General features: G+C 43.3%; 1 long non-coding RNA gene across 1 annotated transcript in view; it reads left to right on the top strand.

Annotated features, from left to right (window-relative positions):
• The window catches only part of LOC106697999, a 7,907-nt gene extending 821 nt beyond the window's left edge, over positions 1–7,086 (top strand). The window contains exons 2-4 of the long non-coding RNA XR_001349270.2: positions 3,378–3,579; positions 4,465–4,547; positions 5,190–7,086. This is a non-coding gene — a long non-coding RNA (uncharacterized LOC106697999). The remainder of the gene's footprint in view (positions 1–3,377; positions 3,580–4,464; positions 4,548–5,189) is intronic.
• The last annotated feature ends 1,232 nt before the right edge of the window (positions 7,087–8,318 follow it).

The following is an 8,318-nucleotide window of genomic DNA, read 5'->3' as shown; positions in this document are numbered from 1 at the left end:
CCCCCGCCCCTCGCGCTGCTCCACGGCGTGGACCACAGAAGGCCACGCGGGTCCCGCCCGGCCCGCCCAGAACTCCCGCCCGGCGGCACCGGACCCGGTGCGCCCCGACTCGGTGGGGCCGGAAGGGCACGTCCCGCCGTCTGCACCGGGAAGCACAGATCCGCTCGGACCGGGAACCTACGCTGCTCCCCAGGAAGACAGTCATTGGAGCGCCCCTGATGGGGGTGCCCTCAGAGTACCCCCTTTTCCAGCCGGCCTGGGGTAAAGGCCGGGAGCGTCATTGTAACGCACAAAGGGGGCAGGAGGGGGCGGGCGCCCCACCCGGCATGGACAACCTGCCGGGATGGACACTCCCTCCATCGGGGACGGAGCAGCAGTGCGGGGGTGCGGCTGTCCGCGCGTGTAGTTCTTTTAAAAACAGGCGGGATCGCCATCCTTTCCTCCTTGATTTGACGCATAAAATGCCCCAAACTGTTAAGTGTAACAGCCACTCTTTGTACGGGATTGGAACTTTTTCCTATTTTGCCTAATTGCCAAATTTCTCAAATCAGCTTCATATGTAAGAATTCCTGCTTCTGTGAATTTCTGGATGTCAGAAAGAAAAAATAGATGAAGAGTTCTTAAATTCTGAAATTCCATGCCTAAGATTTCACAAGTGTTGGCAAGTGCTACCTAGACTTTTTTAATTTTTAAAAAACATGATTTTTAAACAAGCAATACTTGCTTCATGCAAATACATTAATACTTCTATTAATGCACTTAATAGAAGTATTGATATCAGTATTTGATAACAATATAGCACACCAAAATATTGAAATCTTTTAGAAAAATACATTTATATTAAACGTAAAAGATATTAATCCTCACTCAACGAGACAAGTATTATGCTTCAATTGAGAGCTCAACATTATTATAACACTAGAGCCCTGGTGCACAAAATTCGTGCACAGGTAGGGTCCCTAGGCATGGCCAGCCATCAGGGCCAATCAGGACCTTCCTGCTGTGGGCCAGGGCCTTCTTTAGTTCCTCGCTGCCCCCTTCTGGTCAGTACCATCATAGCCATCGAATTCCCAAGAGGACAATTTGCATATTAGCCTTTTATTATATAGGATGATGGGGGAACCAAAGGAAGTAAACAAGGTAGCCCTTACCCTCAAAGTGCCTCTCTCTCTCTCTCTCTCTCTCTCTCTCTCTCTCTGTCTCTCTCTCTCTCTCTGTCACACACACACACACACACACACACACACAGAGGGATAAGCAATCAGAGCCTGGAGAAAGAAAACATTTTTAATCTGACCCTAAGGTCAGACTTTAAAGAGTTACTAAAAGGAATAATGTAAAGATAAAACTGCACTGGAAGAACTTCCTAACTTAACAAATATAATCTACATAACAAAATTAAAAGTATTTAGCAAATACCATCAAGACTGAACAATACGGGTGTTCTTATGCAAAATGAAAAAAATGTTAACCTTGAAACCATTCTTTTCCTAATAGCATAGTTTTCCTTAGGGCCCACATGCATAAACTGTCTTTTATTCAAGCACTATTAGGCACACATGCAGCCAACTTTTGGCACATCTGTAAAGGCCCTGTTTTCTACCTAGTGTCCATGGTTATGTAAATGGTCTTTGGAGCAAGTTACCTCCATTGAAATCCTGCTTCTACCACCACAAGTGACAATAACAAGATTCCTAACACTGTTCCTTTAAGCATACATTCTGCTTCCTAACTACTCACAGGGCTGTTGAAAGAATTAAACGGTGTGGCTGAGTGGTTGAGCGGCAACCTATGAACCAGAAGGTCACAGTTTGATTCCCGGTCAGGGCGCATGCCCGGGTTTCAGGCTCGATCCCCAGTGGGGGGGCATGCAGAAGGCAGCCAATTGCTAATTCTCTCTCATCATTGATGTTTCTATCTCTCCCTCTCTCTTCCTCTCTGAAATCAATAAAAATATATTTTTTTAAATAAATTACTTAATATAGTGCCTGATACATAATAGCTACTCAATCAAAAATAATAGTTCAGGTTTATGAAACGCTTCCTATGGGCCAAACACTGTACCTTGTTGGTTCTTATTTTTACTATTATTTCCATTCAGACTCTTGGTGGGTGCCTTACCCACCACCATCCCTTAGGGATCTATTCTCTCTCTGCCTTTTGAGGATGAAAATGGTTTTCTTATGTTAACTTGAAGGCTCATTTATAGCAATCTATTAAATATATTGTGAATTTACATCTTAAGCTTTAATAAAAAGTCTATGAAATGAAAATGATCGCCTCTCATTTGGAAATCTGAGGCAACTGGGAGCCATTAGGAAGGAGATTTGGCAAAGGGGACCCTTCCACTGGCCTTTGAAATCCCGTTCATCCAACAATTCTCATTTTGTTGTGTTCAAAAGACTTTTAAATATTAGAAAATTTGGCAACACATTTGAAGAACGTAAACCAATCCATATTGTTAAATAGAAATTACTAGAAGAAAGTGTCTCTCCTTCATGATGTTGACTCTGTTAACTGGCTGTTCTTACTACCCTGATCTAGATTCCAAGAGTTCTGAGAGATACGTGACTTTTCTGTGAAAAAGTATGCTATCCTTGTCTTGGGCCACACAGAGAGCTCAGAGCTCAAGTTGGATCTGATAGGCACCTTGGTAACAATCTGACAATCAGGTTGAGGTGGAAATACTGTACACTCATCATTTGGCTGTGGAACTAGGAAGAAGTATGGGCCTAGCATGGTAGCTGAGCACGACTGTATGATTCTAAGGCTGGGCCTGAAGGCACGAGGCATCAGGAATCACAGCCAGGCCCTCTCCCTCCAGGGAGCACACCCATGCATTTCCTTCCCCCTTTCCTGCCTGTCCCCCACCCCCGGACATACCCCCTAACCAATAAGGGACCCTATGAGACTTGCAACCAGGGGAGCAATGGGCAGCAGCAGCTTATCCCAGGCTCACCCCCTGAACCTGTCTCCAAGGCCCCCTTTTCTCAAACTTCCCAGTGAGCCAAAGCAGCCCAGCTATGGCTCTCCTGTTGCATCTTCTATGCCCTTCCTTGTTTCACTCTCCTAAGTATATTTTTGCTGCAGTCAACAAATTCTTGCTTGCTTTTCTACACACACACACACACACACACACACACACACACAGTCACAGCCGGTGCCTGGGTTGGTCTCGGTATCCCTCTCTCCCCATCATGTTACTATAGGAGTTCCAAATATGAAGATCCAGTTTCTGCTGACTCAAACCTTTCAGCCACCACAACATTCAGGCTAGGGATCGGGACCCTGGATCTTGGACATAGGAACATGGAAGGTGTCCATGGCAAAGGAGCTAGAGCTTTTGGAGAATTAAATGCAAGCCTTTTGTCTTTCAGTGGATCCTGAGAGCCAAAAAAGCAGTGCCCGTTTAGGCTTCATCACAGGAAGACAGCATTCAGAACGAGGAGGAAATGTCCGTGGCACATGTACTCAGCACAGCCAGTTACCTCCACTGCTTCTCCCAGTTCTGACACTACCACAGTCCCAGTTAAGGACATTGATAAGCTGGAGCACAACCTAGGAAGGCTGACCAGGAGGGTAAGGACTCTAGAAGCTGTATTATAATGTTGTACAGTTTTATAAATCGCTGGTAAAGACAATAGGGATGCTTAATATGGAGAAAGACAGAAGAGAATGTGGCTGAATATCATCATGTGGGCATAGTATTACTTTTTAATCATTGAGCTGCTACTTTGGACCAAGCACTGTCCAGAGCCAGTGTGTGGTTTATGGGAGGGGATATGGTTCAGGTAAGAGCTTTGCAACAGGATGGTAAGATCGCCTGGAGCCCACTCATGCCTCTGCTTTAACTCCTACGAGCTAGGCTGGACATTCAGAGGGCAAGGTCCTTCTTCACGGCTCAGTCTTAAAGCCCAGAGCCTCTCCTCAGCCAACTGCCTCCTCTTCCCCATCCTGCGGGGTGCCGCTGAGTGAGGCAACACCTGCACCGCTGTCTAGGACTGGAAGTGCTGCCCAGCTCCCTCTGCAAGGAGGAGGATGGGAAGCATCTGCCCTGCTGTCTCAGGGCCCTCATCTCAGAGGCCTGAAGAGCAGAACAGAGCAGATGGACTCTGTGGCCTGCACCTGGGGCTGGTCAGAAAATAGCTTTTGCCCTAGCTGGTTTAGCTCAGTGGCTAGAGATCAGCCTGAGGACTGAAGGGTCCTGTGTTCAATTCTGGTCAAGGGCACATACCTCGGTTGCAGGCTCAATCCCCTGGCCCTGGTGAGGGCTTCCATGGGAGGCAACCAATCGATGTGTCTCTCTCACATCAATGTTTCTTTCTCTCTGTCTCTCCCCCTCCCTTCAACTCCCTCTAAAAAAAATCAATGGAAAAATAGCCTTGGGTGAGGATAAATAAATATATAAAAATAAGTATAGCTATTAAAAAAAAGTTTTTGTAATCATCTCTTTCCCCCATCCAGGAGAAGAGCGGAGGGGAGCAGGCCGCCATACTTTGGCCAGTCGAAGCTTCATTCTCCTTCCTCCTAGTCCTTTCCTCTCTGAGGTGGGTCCTTTAGGCAGCCTGAATTCTGACCAGTCCATTGTCTGAGTAGGTAAATGTTGCCAGGTACCATTTTTTCTTCTAGCAGAGTAGTCAGTGGTCTTCTGAAAGGGACAGATTTTTTTAACTACTAAAGCAGGTAGACACCCTTGTCTTGGGTAAACTTCTTGTTTTTCCTGGCAGTGTCTTAGAACTGCCTCACCTCGTAACATGCAGAATTGATCTCTGAGAAGAGGAGTGATTTGTGAAATATTTCAATGAACCACCCTAGGCCAACCTGCCTGGGAGGGCTGGTGGGAAGGAATGCCCTGAACTGAGGGAGAGAGCAAGCAGATAGAAGCTGTGGCCCGCGCCTGGGGCTGGTCAGGGGAAGCTGGCCAGGACATCCCAAGGCTGTGTGCTAAAGCCACTTCTGACAAAAACCTCAGGAGGCTGGCTGCTCTAGGAGGCTGCTTGAATGAGAGCCCTGGAGTCGGGAGCAGAGGGGCTGTAAGGCTTGGGACTGAAGACGGTTAGGATATCAGGCTTGTAGCTGAAGCATGATACAATGAAACTGACTTCACTCAAATATCAAACACCGAGAATACTTTGGGCTTATCTGTTATTTATATGTAACCTGTTTGTTATGTCTTGTCTTTGTTTTAGCCACCACGTGGAAGAACCAGAACTGAAGAACAGACATGGCCACAAAGCCTGGGTTGGCATCCAGACCACCACTTGCTGACGATGCGTTTGGGTACATTACTCCGTCTCTCCAGCCTTCATTCCTTAGCCTGTAAAATGGGGAGGGATGTTGGTCCCTGATCCTTTCCAACTCTAAGGTTCTATAGCTTTTCAATGAAATTGTTGTGGAGAGGAAGACATAAGGCTTCCCTATCGATTGGAATATTTACACCAACCTACCACAAGGAATATTTCATGATACTAAGCCATGTGAACATGAAGAACAAGGTTAACTTGCTGAAGCAATTTTAGGTTGGTTTTCCTCTTACTAGCTGAAAAATCGACCCAGATGTTTACCAATAGGATCGATGGATACAAATATCAAGTCATACCTATATACTTAAGCATTAAGCTCCAAAGAAAATGACTTATTAGATACTCAATAACGTTTGTTGAGGAAGGTAGAGGAAGAGACTCTCTGAAAGACTTAAGTATTTAAGTACTATTTAAGAATCAGACTATAGATGAAATAAGTCCCAGCAACGATTTGCGTACATTGAAGTAGACTTACTCAAAATAATGTGCGTTTGGGATATTGTAGCAGAGATGGGTAACTTTGACCTTAGGAGAAAAATGATTAAGTCTATCGTTTACTATTATATCCCCATCTCTAGTGCCCAGAACAGGGGCACGTAGTGATTAAATGTGTGATGACTAATTGAATGAATGAATAAATAACAAATCTGGATGGATGATGGATGGATGAATCATTTAACCATGAATGAATAAATCAAGCATTCATGTGAAAGCTATAATGGTTTGGAAAAAAATAACACTAAACATTTGTGGAAAAGGTTCACATGTTAACTAGTATTTGTTTCTGGATATTTAAAGTAAAAGGATAACTGGAGGTATTCAAGAATCAACAGATTGGGCAGCTACTTGGCAGGTGTGTGAGACGGGATAAAGAAGGTTCAGCTTGGAAAGGTGATTGGACTAGTTTTGTCTTGATATTCTCTGATCTTTTAAATAAAGTGATTAATAAAGTTAAGGATCCTATAGTTGGCTATTTTAACAATTATCTTTAGGTTTTCAAGTTATAATTTTAAGAAGTAAAAAACATATGAGATGAAAAATCTCTATCTTTAAATAGTGTCCATATTACACACCAAAGTAATCATAAATTAAGTACATATAATTATAGGCAAGGTACCTTGCAGGAACTAATCAGCTTCTAGATTCTGCGCTTGCAAACCTAAACACATACAGAGATAATAATACCATTTGTTATGACATTGTGAAAAATATTTGGTTTTGATATTATATTTAAGAAAGACTTAGATCTTATATGAAAAATTTCAGAGGATGAGGAGGAAAATATACATTGATATCCATTCATTTCACTAAGGAAAAATTCTAAATATTAATTTTGTTCATCTTCAAAAGATTGAAAGATGGAATGGGAAATTGGCTTAGAGAAATAAGATAACACAAAGTCCACAGATTGAATAGTTTTCCAAGAAGTGATTCTATTAAATATATACATACATATATATATATATATATGGCATATATATATATGTGTATGTATATGTCTTAAATAGTACATACTTTTTGCCACATCTCTGAACAATAGAAGAGATGCTATGGAGAGGTAGACTAGTTGCCTAGCAACCTGAAATTAGTGAGACATGTCCCCTTTGGTTTACTTGATTTAAATCAAGATTTTCAAGAGCAACTATGAGATAAATGACAAAAATGTAAAAACTCATAATGCTAGCACCACACAATGTATATCAAATCATCAAATTGTATACCTTACATATATGCAACTCTTCATGGTCAAATATTCTATATAATAAAAACTTAATATGCAAATTGTTCGACTGGGAGTTCAAGCACTCGCTTTGACGTGCGCTGATCACCATGTGGCGGCATGGAACATGGCGGGTATTGGCAGGCAGTGGGTGGCAGTGGAGGCACTGATGAGAGCAGGAACACGGTGGGATGGTGGAGCAAGTGAGCAGGTGGCGCTAGGCCAAGGTGGGTGCGAGCGGGGGCACCGCCCAGCTCCCAGGCACTGAGGGAGCTGGGGGACGGGGGAGAGAGCCCGGTCTGATCAATCATCGGGCAGGATAGGGGAGCAGATGAGGGGGCAGCGCCAGGCCACAGCAGGGTGCCAGCCTGGGCTGCTGGGCTGTGAGGCTGGGGGCACGAGCTGGGGCCCAATCCCCGCAGGCCACCCCGAGGGAACCCACCTATGCACGAATTTGTGCACTGGGCCTCTAGTACCTCAATAAGAACAAAAATAGCACTTCTGAAGACTAAATGAGTTAAGAACAAGTAAAAAGAAAATAGGAAAATATTTTAAATTTAATAAATATGAAGGTAGAACAATAAAATGGCTCTTGCTGATGAAGATGGCTCTTTTTGTTTAATAGTAGAGGACATTTGGAAGCCTAAGGGTAAATTTGAGGTCTGAGGCCTAGAAAGCTTTTGTAAAGCTTTCTATACAGTGGTCTCAAAAAAAGAAAAAAAAGTAAATATACTGTTTTTAATCCCCAAATGTGGATGGTTATAAAGTAAAAAGTTACCCTTTTTAATTTTTTGCCAATACAAGGAAAATGCATTATTTCTGTTAGAAATTAAGTCTGAAATCTAAATCAAATTCATTTATTCCAATATACTGCTTCTCAGAAAAATTATATATAGTTTGTAGCAGCATTTTATTTCTCTAAACACTGCACAGAGAGCAAAGAAAGGACAAATTCTAGGTCATGGAAGGTCTGGATCCCCAAAGCAGACAATAGTGTCATTTCAAACTCTAGGTCAGAGCTCCTCCTACTGGAATAACTTACTCAGTACAAGATATCAGACTCTTGGTCAAGACTCAAAAAAAATTTTTTTTAAATATTTTTATTGATTTCAGAGCGGAAGGGAGAGGGAGAGAGAGATATAAACATCAATGATGAGAATCACTGATTGGTTGACACTGGGGATCGAGCCCGCAACCTAGGCATGTGCCCCTGACCGGAATCGAACCTGGGACCCTCAGTCCACAGGCCAACTTTCTATCCACTGACCCAAACCAGGTAGGGCAAGACTCAAATT

This window comes from Myotis lucifugus, unplaced genomic scaffold, assembly GCF_000147115.1.
Source record: "Myotis lucifugus unplaced genomic scaffold, Myoluc2.0 scaffold_125, whole genome shotgun sequence".
NCBI classification, from domain to species: domain Eukaryota; kingdom Metazoa; phylum Chordata; class Mammalia; order Chiroptera; family Vespertilionidae; genus Myotis; species Myotis lucifugus.
This window is presented reverse-complemented; position numbering and strand designations above follow the sequence as displayed.